Consider the following 14,362-nt stretch of genomic DNA (forward strand, 5'->3'; position numbering starts at 1 on the left):
ATCCAGACAGACTACTGAAAGTACAGGTCACGTTTCCTTCCTTTCAGACTCTTTATTCCATTTTGGATGAGTCCATACTCCCACGCCATTTTCCCAAAGTGTTACTGAACGTGCTGGCTTATCTGACGCCCTTGATACGTGGGCTGAAAGGGCAGCAGTTCATCGCCACTGGACCAAACAACCTGAAAGGGAGAGGTTGATGACTTACTTATGCTGGGGCCCGCCTGGCAGCCAGCAGTGTCTCCCCAGGGCAGTCATCATGCTGTTCACAGTTAGAAATAATCCGTGTAAACAGAATGGGGATAGAGTTGTTAGTCAAGAGACTCACCAGTAAATGCGGATTTCCTCCTCTAACCGGAGCAGGGAAGGTCTCATGTTCCTGTGCACTTTTTTTTCTAGTATTATGAGTCACACCATATAAAGGCCACAAAAGTCAAAAGGGTTATTGAATACCTTCTCTGAGCAAGGCTGGATGCTTGCTAGGTTACCGGGAAGTGACACCATAGAAGTTACAAGAAATAGAAAGCTATGTCCCAAAAGATTAAAATCTAGTCATTAGGAAACAAACCATTAGCATATAAACAAAATCAGACAGTGATTTGGTGCCTGGGGATAGGCTGGAACAATGAGCATTTTTCTGGAAGCAGAAATTAGGTTCTTCACCAGGTCAGGATTCATAGGGGGGAGAATGGGGGAGGGGATCATGGGAGGGGATAAGGACAGACAGGCAGGAAGGGAGAGATGAGAAGCATCAATTCTTCGTTGCAGTACCTTAGGTGTTCATTGATTGCTTTCTCATATGAGCCTTGATTGGGGCGGGGGGGGGGAGGTGAACCTGGGTTCTCTGTGTCCCAGGCCGATACTCTATCCATTGCACCACCTCCTGGTCAGGCTATGTTCTTTTTCTTTTTCTTTTTTTTTTTTTTTTTTTTTTTTTGTATTTTTCTGAAGCTGGAAACGGGGAGAGACAGACAGACTCCCGCATGCGCCCGACCAGGATCCACCCGGCACGCCCACCAGGGGCAAAGCTCTGCCCATCAGGGGGCGATGTTCTGCCCACCAGGGGGCGATGCTCTGCCCCTCCGGGGCGTTGCTCTGCCGCGACCAGAGCCACTCTAGCGCCTGGGGCAGAGGCCAAGGAGCCATCCCCAGCGCCCGGGCCATCTTTGCTCCAATGGAGCCTCGGCTGCGGGAGGGGAAGAGAGAGACAGAGAGGAAGGAGGGGGGGAGTGGAGAAGCAGATGGGCGCTTCTCCTGTGTGCTCTGGCCGGGAATCGAACCCGGGACTTCTGCACGCCAGGCCGACGCTCTACCACTGAGCCAACCGGCCAGGGCTCAGGCTATTTTCTTACTTGTTTGTTGAGCAGATAAAATATATTATGCTCACTTTGTTAAAGATGGCGCTGCCCACATGGAGGCCCGTTGCCCAGGTGATATTAATGTGTGTTGGGGCGGGTCCTGGCTGGCTGGCTCAGCGTTAGAGCCTCGGCCTGGCGTGCAGGGGACCCGGGTTCGATTCCCGGCCAGGGCACATAGGAGAAGCGCCCATTTGCTTCTCCACCCCCCTCCTTCCTCTCTGTCTCTCTCTTCCCCTCCTGCAGCCAAGGCTCCATTAGAGCAAAGATGGCCCGGGCGCTGGGGATGGCTCCTTGGCCTCTGCCCCAGGCGCTAGAGTGGCTCTGGTCGTGGCAGAGCGATGCCCCGGAGGGGCAGAGCATCGCCCCCTGGTGGGCAGAGCGTTGCCCCTGGTGGGCGTGCCAGGTGGATCCCGGTCAGGCGCATGCGGGAGTCTGTCTGACTGTCTCTCCCCGTTTCCAGCTTCAAAAAAAAAAGAAAAAAAAATGTGTGTTGGGGCGGGCTGTGGGCAGGCAGGATCCTTGTAGTCTGGGGCTTGGTTTTGGGATTAAGCCTTTCCCACCCTTTTTGATGTGGGGTGGTACAATTCCATCATGCCTCAGATAAGTGACTTTGTATTAGAGACTTCCCTATTTTGTATATTGGATTAAAGGTTTTGATTTCTGCACTATGAAATGGGGGTAGAACGGGAGCTTGCTCTCTTGGTTCCTGGGATTATTAGCATTAGAGAGGAGAGAGCAGAGAGGAGAGCAGAGAAAGGTCACGTGGAGGAGGCCAGGAGAAGCAGCCAAGATGGCAGAGTGCTGAGTGAGAAGCCAGTTCGTTCAGTTTGTGCAGAGAGAAGGAAGGAGATGGGGAACAGGTGAATAAGTCTGGTGAGCTAGAAACCTTTCATTCTAGGAAACTCGAATAAGTCAGTAGCTTTGTGAGCACTGAATGAGTGGGTTTTGGAGCCCAGTGTGTGTTTTTACTTGCCCGCCGGGTGCAAGCTAGGATTAAAGATAATGGCCCACTAGTTCTTGGCTCCATTGTTTCTTTACCAACTGTCCGAATCAATGCAAACCTGCATGGGCCAGGCTGCTGTGGTGGTGGCTGTGGCTACTGGCTTTACATTATGGATATCACAATTCCAAGGGTCCCTCTAAGCTGGGCATTACCTTTGACTAGCCCTTTGCCCTCCTGTTGGGCAGATAAAATGTATTATGCTCACTTTGTTAAATATGACGCTGCCCACGAAGAGGCTGTTGCCCAGGTGATATTAATGTGTGTTGAGAATCCTTGTAGCCTGAGGCTTGGTTTTGGGATTAAGCCTTTCCCACCCCATTTTGATTTGGGGTGGTACAATCCAATCATGCCTCAGAGAAGTGACTTTGTATTAGAAACTTCCCTACTTTGTATATTGGATTAGAGGTTGTGAGGCTACAGTATAAAGTGGGGGCGGAACGGGAGTTTGCGCTCTTGGTTCCTGAGATTATCATTAGAAGAGAGAGCAGAGGAGAGCAGAGAAAGGCCACGTGGAGGAGGCCAGGAGAAGCAGCCAAGATGGTGGAGTGCTGAGTGAGATGCCAGTTTGTGTAGAGTTTGTATTTGGGATAAGGAAGGAGATGGGGAACAGAGGTGAATAAGTCTGGTGAGCTAGAAACCTTTGATTCTAGGAAACTCGGATAAGTCAGTGGCTTTGTGAGCACTGAATGTGACTGGGTTTTGGAGCCCAGTGTATATTTTTACTTGCCCGCCGGGTGCAAGCTAGAATTAAAGACTATGGCCCATCAGTTTTTGGCTCCGCTGTTTCTTTACTGACTGTCCGAATCCAATGCGAACCTGCATGGGCTGGGCTGCTGTGATAGTGGCCCTGGCCCTGGCGCCTGGCTTTACACCTCCCCATCTGTAACTGTCTAATCCCTGAAGTCTTTCTTTGCATCATATTTTCCTTTCCTTCCCTCTTACCTCCAGGGTCCTATTTCAAGTTCTCAGCATCTCCCCTCCAGACTGATCACAGCCTCCTAAATGTTTTCCCCAGCTCTAACCTTCGTAACTGCCAGAGGAATACATCTAAAATGCAAATCTGACTGTGCTACCTAAGGCTCTACAGTGGTCCCCCAATAACTATATGATCCCGTTGCAGAATTCTTGGCTCAGCTCCAAAACCCACCATAACGGGTCCCTAACTACCTCTCCTGCCTGGCCCTGGACACCTCTACCTGCACCCAGCAGCTCCAGTATCACAGTTCTGTCAACATCCTGTTGTTTGGGTCAGAACCTAGACAGTTCAGAAAACACTCAACTTTCCCTTCCTCTTGTGTCTCTGGTGGTATTTGGGTTCCTTTTTTTCCTAGTAAAACTTTTTGTTTGTTTGCTTCCATCTATGATCTAAGGGAAGAAGATAAGAATTTTCTACTTTCTGGCCAAGAGAGATGAATGTAAGGATACCCTTGGCATCCTCCTGGGAGTTTGCTCGTCAGATCCAGGGCTAAGGAAGTGGGGAGGATTTGGAGGACAGACTGTGAAATTCTAGGAAGAGACTATCTCATTTTGAATGGGCCTGTTCCCCCTTTTTCTGTCTATTTCAGGACTGACAAGGTTATAGGTGTTCTGAGTAATTTTGACCTTCTCAACTTCCCCTGGAATCACTTCACACCAACAGAGGTGGTGGGAAGTCTTGACTCACAAGGTATAGATTTTCCCCAAAACTTTATTTTTCCCTAATGTTTCCCATCTCAGGTAATGACCTCACCATCATCCTCTCAGTTGCCTAAGTTCCAAATCTAGGAGTTCACTTTGTTCTTCTTTCTCCCTTACCTCCCGTTATTCAGGTCACTAGTGAGTTTTATGGATTTTATCTTCCAACAGTATCTCAGATCTGTCCCTTTCTCTCTATCTTCAGTGCATCCACCTAGTCCCAAGAGACTCCTGTTACCAGGTGTATGGCCAGTAACCACGGCCACCATCACAGCCACCTGCAAATGTGAACCACCGTGCAGGTTCGCGTTTGATTCGGACAGACGGTAATGAAACAATGGAGCCAAGAACTGGTGGGCCATTACCTTTAATCCTGGTTCCTACCCAGCGGGCGAAAAATACACACAGTCGGAAAACACTTTTCTTTCTATTCAGGGCTCCCAAAGTCACTGACTTATCCGAGTTTCCTAGAATCAAAGGTTTCTAGCTCACCAGCCTTATTCACTTCTATTCCTCATCTCCTTCTCTCTGTACAAACTGGCTTCTCCTTCAGCACTCTGCCATCTTGGCTGCCTCTCCTCTGCAATGCTGATGACAGGATCTGAGCGAGAGTGCCCCTGGTTTGCCTCATTTTATAGTGTAGAAATTAAAGCCTTTAAGCCAATATACAAATAAGGAAGTCTCTGATACAAGGTCACTCATCTGAGGCATAAATGGGATTCCTTATAAGAGTGTACGACCCCACATCATGCAACAGTCAAGGGTGTGGGGAAAAGCCCAGTTATGAGAAGATCTTAGTATTAAAAGGGTGGGAAAGGCTTAGTCTTAAAACCAAGCCTTAGGCTATAAGGACTTTACCAGCCTCTCTCCCACACCCAATGTAAACTATAAGCGAGCAAACATATATATCATATTTACAAACTTATTTGACTAACACCAAGAATCACTTTTTATTTCTTTTTTTTTTTTTTTAATGATCCAGACCACCCAAAAGCTGGAGTTCTTCTTTAAACCAGTCTCCTGCTCGTTTACAAGTAAGGGACAGTAGTGTCTCCGTAGCTAAATGCCCAGTTGTTATATTTTCTAGATCAAGATATGTACAGTTTCACAGAGCCTTCGAATTTTTTCCTTGATTTTGTTCATGTCTTTTTCATTCAGTAGCTTAGCTGAAGAAGCATCTTGTCCCAGTTCTAGAAGTTGAATCAAGAATCACTTTTTAATTGCTTTTCTACATCTCTGGCCAATAGTCAATCCATTCTCCATAAAATATGGTGCTCTTTTTAAATGCAAAGTCTTATCTTTTATGTAATTTAAATATGTATATAATGTTGAAATATCACATATATACAAAAAGAACACAAATCATAGTGTATATAACTCAGTGATTTTCACATAAAATGAACACACTCATGACCACTATCTCAGAAATCTCCTCATGCCCCTCCCATACTACCCTCTTCCACAGATACACACTATTTTTTGTTTGTTTGTTTTTGTTTTTGTATTTTTCTGAAGCTGGAAACAGGGAGGCAGTCAGACAGACTCCCGCATGCGCCCGACCAGGATCTACCCGGCATGCCCACCAGGGGGCAATGCTCTGCCCATCCAGGGCGTCGCTCTGTTGCGACCAGAGCCACTCTAGCGCCTGACGCAGAGGCCAAGGAGCCATCCCCAGCACCTGGGCCATCTTTGCTCCAATGGAGCCTCAGCTGCGGGAGGGGAAGAGAGAGACAGAGAGGAAGGAGAGGGGAGGGGAAGGGGTGGAGAAGCAGATGGGTGCCTCTCCTGTGTGCCCTGGCCGGGAATCGAACCCGGGACTTCCGCACGCCGGGCCAACGCTCTACCACTGAGCCAACCGGCCAGGGCCAGATACACACTATTTTAACTTCCATACCATTCTAACACCATGGACTGGTTTTACCTGCTTTAAAACTTTCTGTAAATAGAATCATACCATGTGTACTCTTCTGTATCTGGCTCTTTTCACTCAACATTTTGTTACTAAAATTCATTCATGTTCTTGCATGTAAATTGCAGTGTGCTTATTCCAGTTTCTGGGAAGTATTGTATTATATAAATTCCCCACAATTTATGCACCCATACATACCCATTGTGCTGTTGCTGGCTACTGAGTATTCAATTTTTAGCTATTGAAAATAATACTGGCCTGACCTGTGGTGGCGCAGTGGATAAAGCGTTAACCTGGAAACACTGAGGTTGCCGGTTCAAAACCCTGGGCTTGCCTGGTCAAGGCGCATATGGGAGTTGATGCTTCCTGTTCCTCCCCCCTTCTCTCTCTCTCTCTCTCTCCTCTCTATAATGAATAAATTAAAAAAATCTAAAAAAAAAAAAAAATAGAAAATAATACTGGCTGCTTGAGCCTGACCCTTGGCTTCTTACCTTTCTCTATGAAAAACACGAGAGCTTCAGCAGCTGCTCCAGCTATCCCACAGACTACAGTCCCAGACTCCATGCAGTCACCCGGCCAGTAGACCTGCAGGCCAGCTGCACGGCCGACATTTATGCAGGCACTGGGGGCTCAGGCTCCTGGATCTCTGTGCCCCACTCTACCAGCATGTGGGGCAGCTGGGTGTCTGGGGGCCTGACTGTGGAAATGGCCAGAGAGATCTGGTGGGCATAGGGGGCATCTAGAGCAAGGAGACTATGCAATGCCTGAATGACCACCTGGCCTTCTACCTGGAGAGGGTGAGAAGCCTGGAGGCTGGTAATCGGAGACTAGAGAGCAAAATCCTAGAACATCTGGAGAAGAAGGAAGCCCAGGTCAGAGAATGAGGGCATTATTTCAAGACCATCAAGGAAGGACCTGAGGGCTCAGATCTTTGCAAGTTCTGTGGACAATGCCTGCATCATTCTGCAGACTGACAGTGCTCATCTTGCTGCTGCTGACTGCAGAGTCAAGTATGAGATAGAGCTGACCATGTGCCAGAGTGTTGAGAGTGACATTAATGGGTGATGGGTCACTGATGACAGCAGCATTCCTCAGGTGCAACTGGAGACAGAGATCGAGACTCTCAGGGAAGAGCTTCTCTTCATGAAGAAGAATCCCAAGGAGGAAGTTAATGGTCCACAGAACCAAATTGCTAACTCTAAATTGACCATGGAATTGAATGCCTCCAAATCTTAGGACCTTGGCAAGATCATGGTGGACATCCAGCCCCAGTATGATGAGCTGGCTCAGAAGAAATGAGAGGATCTAGACTAGTACTGGTCCCAACAGATTGAGGAAACTACCATAGTGGTTACCTCATAGACCACTGAGATAGGAGCTGCTGAGATGACACTCACAGAGCTGAGACGTACAGTCCAGCCCTTGGAGATCAACCTGGATTCAATGAGAAATCCGAAGGCAGGCTGAGAGAACAGCCTGAGGGAGGTGAAGATGCACTATGCCATGCAGATGAAACTGCTCAATGGGATCCTGCTGTGCCTGGAGTCAGACCTGGCCCAGACCCAGGCAGAGGGGCAGCGCCAGGCCCAGGAGTACGGGGCCCTGCTAAACATCAAGGTCAAATTGGAGGCTGAGATTGCCACCTGCCGTCACCTGCTGGAAGAACGGGAGGACTTTCGTCTTAGTGATGCCCTGGCAACAGCAGCTTCATACAATCTCCATCCAAAAGGCCACCACTCGCAGGGCTGTGGATGGCAAAGTGTTGTCCAAGGTCAACAACACCAAAGTTCTGAGACATTATAGGCATGATAGTGGGGAAGAGGCCAATAAAAAGTTCAGAGATCATTGAACATTAAAAATAAAGGAGATTGGGTGTGGGAGACAGGCTGTAAGTTGGCAAAGTCATTCTAGCCTAAGGCTTAGTTTTAAGACTAAGCCTTTCTCACCCTTTTAATACTAAGATCTTTTCAAAACTAAAATAATAATAATAATAAAATAAAATAAAGGAGAAGGAGCCCTGGCTGGTTGGCTCAGTGGTAGAGCATCCGTCCAGCGTGTGAAATTCCTGGGTTTGATTCCTGGCCAGGGCACACAGGAGAAGCATCACCTGCTTTTCCCCCACGACCCCTCTCCTTTCTCTCTGTCTCTCTCTTCCCCTCCCACAACCAAGGCTCCATTGGAGCAAAGTTGGCTCAGATGCTGAGGATGGCTGCATGGCCTTCACCTCAGGTGCTAGAATGACTCCGGTTGCAAATGAGCACATGCCAGATGGGCAAAGCAACACCCCCTAGTGGATCCTGGTTGATGCATGCAGGAGTCTGTCTCTCTGCCTCCCTGCTTCTCACTTCAGAAAAATACAAAAAATTAAATAAATAAATAGATAGATAGATAAATAAATAAATAAGAAGAGCCTGACCTGTGGTGGTACAGTGGATAAAGCATCGACCTGGAATTCTGGCATCTTTAATTTGAGGCTGCAGGCTTGCAGGGTCAAGGTACATATGAGAACAACTACAAGTTGATGCTTCCTGCTCCTCCCCTCACCTTTCTCACTCTCTTTCTCTCAAATCAATAAATAAAATCTTGAAGAAGAAGAAGAAAAAAAAAGAAGAAAAAGAAGACTGCTCTGAACATTTTTATGCCTGACTTTTGATAAGTTTATGTATGCATTTCTGTTGGAAATATACCTATAACTCTAGTAGATATGCCAGCTTCCCAAGTAGTTGAACCCATTTATGTCTGCACTAGCAGTGTATAAAGAGTTCATTTGTTTTGTGCCCTTGCCAAATCTTGATGTTTATCTGCCATTATCATGGGCAGTATGCTTGTTTATAAATCTTACTAATGTCATTTCCTACTTAATGGCCTTCAATGGCTTCTCACTGAATTTAAAACAGAACCCAAACTTCTATATGCATACCCCTCCAATATTACCCATATTACTCTCTTTTCCTACTTTCTTGCTGCACTGGTCTCTTCCTTCTTACAATCTATCAAGCTCTTTCCCATCTCTGGACAGAGCTCTCCCTCACCTAGAATCCTCCACTCCATCCCACCCTCTCTCTGCCCTCTTCACTAGCCTTCCTTTCTACTCTTCATATTCCAGATTTAAAGTTTGTTCTTTGTGAGCACTCCCTCCTATTCTTCCTTTCACAGAACTAATCACATAGTGCTATGATAAGTTACCTTTCCTCCCATCCTCCCTTATTCTATCCTCTTTTTTTTAATTTATCCTCTTATTTATTTATTTATTTTTAATTTATTTATTTTTTACAGAGACAGAGAGTGAGTCAGAGAGAGAAATAGACGGACAGACAGGCAGGAACGGAGAGAGATGAGAAGCATCGATCATCAGTTTTTCATTGCGCATTGCAACACCTTAGTTGTTCATTGATTGCTTTCTCATATGTGCCTTGACCGCGGGCCTTCAGCAGACCAAGTAATCCCTTGCTGGAGCCAGCGACCTTGGGTTCAAGCTGGTGGGCTTTTGCTCAAACCAGTTGAGCCCGTGCTCAAGCTGGCAACCTCGGGGTCTCAAACCTGGGTCCTCTGCATCCCAGTCCAACACTCTATCCACTGTCTGGTCAGGCTCTATCCTCTTTGTCTCTCCCATTAGACTGTTAAGTCCTCGAAGACTGGGAGCCTGTCTGGCTTCATAAATATTCCATGTCCAGTGCCTGACAGACAGTTCTTGGCATATACTCCGTGCACATCAAATGTTTATTGAAAGAACAAGTGGCCTGGCCTGTCGTGGTGCAGTAGATAAAACAGCAACCTGGAACACTGAGGTCGCCAGTTCAAAACCCTGGGCTTGTCCAGTCAAGCCACAAACAACAAGTAATCAGTAAACAACTAAAATGGAGCAACTATGAGTTGATACTTCTTGCTTTCCCCACTCTGTTAAATCAATAAGTAAAATCTTTTAAAATCAAAAAAGAACAAATGAATGAATCCAGTCTATAAGTAAAATAATGTTTAATATAATATTTGAATGTTGAGTTTTGACAGCCACTGAAGGAAGGAGTCTTTGCCTGGGTGCATAAAAAAACATGGCAAAATATGCATGTGAAGAGGGCCTGAGGGATGAACCAGCATCACTTAGACAAGCAGCCCAGAGCTTGTTCATGAGTGAGTGGGCCCTAAAACCACAGAGAGTTGGGGCTAATTCTAAAGAAGGGGAAAATGACTTATTTTCTAGAGGAAGGTTTGGGTGCTTTAGGAAATGAATCTTTTTTAAAAATCCATCCAGGACCAGGCATGGTGCAGTAGATAAAGCGTTGGCCTGGGATGCTGAGAACCCAGGTTCAAAACCCCGAGATCAACAGCTTGAGCACAGGCTCATCTGGCTTGAGTGTGGGCTCACCAGCTTGAGAGTGGAATCGCTGGCTTCAGCCCAAAGGTCGCTGGCTTGAGACCAAGGTCAGTGGCTTGAACAGGGGTCATTCACTCTGCTGGAGCCCACCCCCCTGCCCACCATCAAGGCATATGAACAACTAAGGTGTCACAATGCGCAACAAAAAACTAATGATAGGCCTGACCAGGTGGTGGCGCAGTGGATAGAGCGTCGGACTGGGATGCGGAAGGACCCAGGTTCGAGACCCCGAGCTTGCCAGCTTGAGCGCGGGCTCATCTGGCTTGAGCAAAGAGCTCACCAGCTTGGACCCAAGGTCGCTGGCTCCAGCAGGGGGTTACTCGGTCTGCTGAAGGCCCGCAGTCAAGGCACATGTGAGAAAGCAATCAATGAACAACTAAGAAGTCGCAATGCGCAACAAGAAACTGATGATTGATGCTTCTCATCTCTCTCCGTTCCTGTCTGTCTGTCCCTGTCTATCTCTGCCTCTGTAAAAAAATAATAATAATAATAATGATAGATGCTTCTCATCTCTCCGTTCCTGTCTGTCTGTCCCTGTCTATCCCTCTCTCTGACTCTCTCGCTGTCTCTGAAAAAAAAAAAAAATGTCCAATAGCCCTCCATATCTCCAGGAAGCACATTAGACTTCCAAAAAGGAACAGCCTTTTCCAAGGGCTTAAGTTATTCCTAGGGAGTGGTATAGACATTAAGAATCAGCCAGTAACATTTGTGTAAGAAGAAACATGCTTCAAATATTCTACCATTTTAATAACAATTGGGGTAGAATTTGATAACATGAAAAACAGTGTTCCTGGCAAGAATTTTGGGAATACATTTATTACTTTAAGTTAGTAATTTTGTGACTTTTTTCAGTTTGTTCAACCTCTCTTGGGTAACCTGATTTCCTTCTATTGTCTATGCCCTCAAATAGCACCCATCTGACAACCATGGCTATAGATTTCCTGCCAACTAGAGGAGCTGAGCATCCTCAGCATGTGAGTACGAGAGCACAGCATATTCAAATGAGAGTAGGAGCAGGACTTATTGTCATTTTCACTTAAAATGCCATATTCACTTTCCAGGTAATTGGAAGGCATTCATCCTACACAGCATATGCATTTAAAAAGTTTACTTTGGGCCTGACCTGTGGTGGCGCAGTGGATAAAGTGTCAACCTGGAATGCTGAGGTCACCGGTTCAAAACCCTGGGCTTGCCTGGTCAAGGCACATATGGGAGTTGATGCTTCCAGCTCCTTCCCCCTGTCTCTCTCTTCTCTCTCTCTCTCTCTCTCTCTCTCTCTCTCTCTCTCCTCTCTAAAATGAATAAATAAAAATTAAAAAAATTTTTTTTAAAAAGTTTACTTTGGCTTCAATAATCCTACTTGATTTAGCCACAAAAGTATGTTTCAAGTGATGAGCTGTGTGTTCAACATATCTTAGCGCTATATAAATGTGCATGTCTGTAGGGCATATGGTTTTTTAAATTAAATGTAGTCATTTTGTTGTGTAAAACAGTGGTCCCCAACCTTTTCTGGGCCGCAAATTAAAAAATATTTAATGTCAGAAAATATTTTCACTAACCGGCCTTTAGGGTGGGACGGATAAATGTATCACATGACCGAGACAAGCATCAAGAGTGAGTCTTAGACGGGTGTAACAGAGGGAATCTGGTCATTTTTTAAAAATAAAACATCATTCAGACTTAAATATAAATAAAATGGAAATAATGTAAGTTATTTATTCTTTCTCTGCGGACCGGTACCAAATGGCCCACGGACCAGTACCGGTCCGCGGCCCGAGGGTTGGGGACCACTGATGTAAAAGATATAATTTCAGAAAAATATAATGGTGGTAGATCATATCAGTAAAGCCTTGAGGGCCTCCTATTTGCTCAGGATACAGAGATGTTCAGACAGGTCCCTGTTCTCAAACAGCTTGTATTTATCGGGAAAGAGACAAAAACAAACAACAAAAAACACAGACAATTGCAGAAAAGGTCCTAAGAGTACAATAGGGGACTAGAGTTGATGTAAGAGTCCGGAGGGAGAGTTTAGCCCAGAATTGGAGCAGGGGAGAGGCTGTCAGAGTCTCCAGGAATCTGTTCTTTCTTGCTTGACATTTTTTTGCTCTCGTGTTTCCAAATTCATATCAAATGTCAGTCTTCCAAGAAGCCTTCCCATTCTCTTGGCTAGAATGTACCCATGGTGGCTTTCTTACCCCTCTGGAGATTATACTTGTATTACTGCTCTTTGTACACACTTTAGGAAGCAATTTAATGTTGGAATCAAGAGGTGGGCCCTGGGATCAGAAAGCCTAGATTGCCCTGGCCGGTTGGCTCAGCGGTAGAGCGTCGGCCTAGCGTGCGGAGGACCCGGGTTCGATTCCCGGCCAGGGCACACAGGAGAAGCACCCATTTGCTTCTCCACCCCTCCGCCGCGCTTTCCTCTCTGTCTCTCTCTTCCCCTCCCGCAGCCAAGGCTCCATTGGAGCAAAGATGGCCCGGGCACTGGGGATGGCTCTGTGGCCTCTGCCTCAGGCGCTAGAGTGGCTCTGGTTGCAACATGGCGACGCCCAGGATGGGCAGAGCATCGCCCCCTGGTGGGCAGAGCATCGCCCCTGGTGGGCGTGCCGGGTGGATCCCGGTTGGGCGCATGCGGGAGTCTGTCTGACTGTCTCTCCCTGTTTCCAGCTTCAAAAAAAAAAAAAGGCAAAAAAAAAAAAAAAGAAAGCCTAGATTGGAATCTTGTCTGCTTGCTAGAGATGACATCTTACCTAACTTTCCTGTGCCTCAGTTTCCTTCTCTGTGTGAAGATTAATTGAATTAACATGAACAAGCACTTATAACAGTGCCTGGCATGGAGTAAGTCTCAGTAAGAGTTCTCTAATTCTTCCATGACTGTCTTGTCTCTTTAATTTCATTGTAAGTTCCTTAGAAATGGGTACTATCGTATTCATCTTTGTGTCCCACTTATAGGCCTTAATCATTCTCTACTTCCTCCAGTGTTTAAAATGGTCCTTGTGCATTTCAAGTGCAAAAAATAACATTTTCTGTGTTTCATAAGGATCTTAAATTTGAGTTCCTTGTGAAGGTCAATTTAAAAATGCGGTGGTGGTGCGTTGAATAGAGTGTCGGCCTGAGGTGTTGAGGACCCACGTTCGAAATCTCAAGGTCACCAGCTTGAGTGTGGGATTATAAACATGACCCCATAGTCGCTGGCTTGAGCCCAAGGTCGCTGGCTTAAGCAAGGGGTCACTGGTTCAGCTGGAGCCCCCCCACCCCCACCCCATCAAGGCACATATGAGGAAGCAATCAATGAACAAATAAGGTGCCACAAGTATGAGTTGATGCTTCTCATCTCTATCCTTTCCTGTCTGTCTGTCCCTCTCTCTCTTACACTAAAAAAAAAAAATCACACAGTGCATCTTTGACATTGAATGCTTACTTGAATATATACTATTGCCAAATGCTGATACATTATATGTATATATACTTACTGAGCATTTACTACATTCCAAGCACTTGGCTCTGCATGTTTATACTAATTATTGCTTCAATCACACTTAAATCTCCAAGGCACTTTTATACTCATAGGAAACCTGGAAATTTGCCATTACCCTTTTTCCCAGCATCAAAAACAATATATTGTCAATAAAATTAGATTTTATATAATCTAATTACAATACACTTAGATTATATACTATTTCTAAAACATTTCTTTTCACAAACTTGCTGTAATTACAGTGGCATTGTACTTCTCTATGTTATAATTCTAAAATTACCATGTGCATAGAGGGGAGATTCCTGTGTACCTTCATAATAGACTTCCCCCCCACTCTCGCGAGTACACATAGACAAATGCATAGTCAGCTATGTCGTTAGAATATGCTGTACAGGTCAAACTGTAATTAAAATAATTGTTATTTACATAGCACAGTAAATGTATCCACCACTTGAGTCATAATCACAGTAGTTAGAGACAGAAAACAGCAATTAAATAATCCAGTCAACCCTAGCAAATGTATGTCAGCCAAGATCCCAGCAGAAAAGATCTGAAAATTAATTTCAAG

General features: G+C 45.7%; 1 pseudogene; it reads left to right on the forward strand.

Annotated features, from left to right (window-relative positions):
• Positions 1-625: 625 nt before the first annotated feature.
• On the forward strand, positions 626-7,793 carry LOC136306656 (keratin, type I cytoskeletal 18-like; annotated as a pseudogene).
• Positions 7,794-14,362: the final 6,569 nt, after the last annotated feature.

This window comes from Saccopteryx bilineata, chromosome 5 (genome assembly GCF_036850765.1).
Source record: "Saccopteryx bilineata isolate mSacBil1 chromosome 5, mSacBil1_pri_phased_curated, whole genome shotgun sequence".
NCBI classification, from domain to species: domain Eukaryota; kingdom Metazoa; phylum Chordata; class Mammalia; order Chiroptera; family Emballonuridae; genus Saccopteryx; species Saccopteryx bilineata.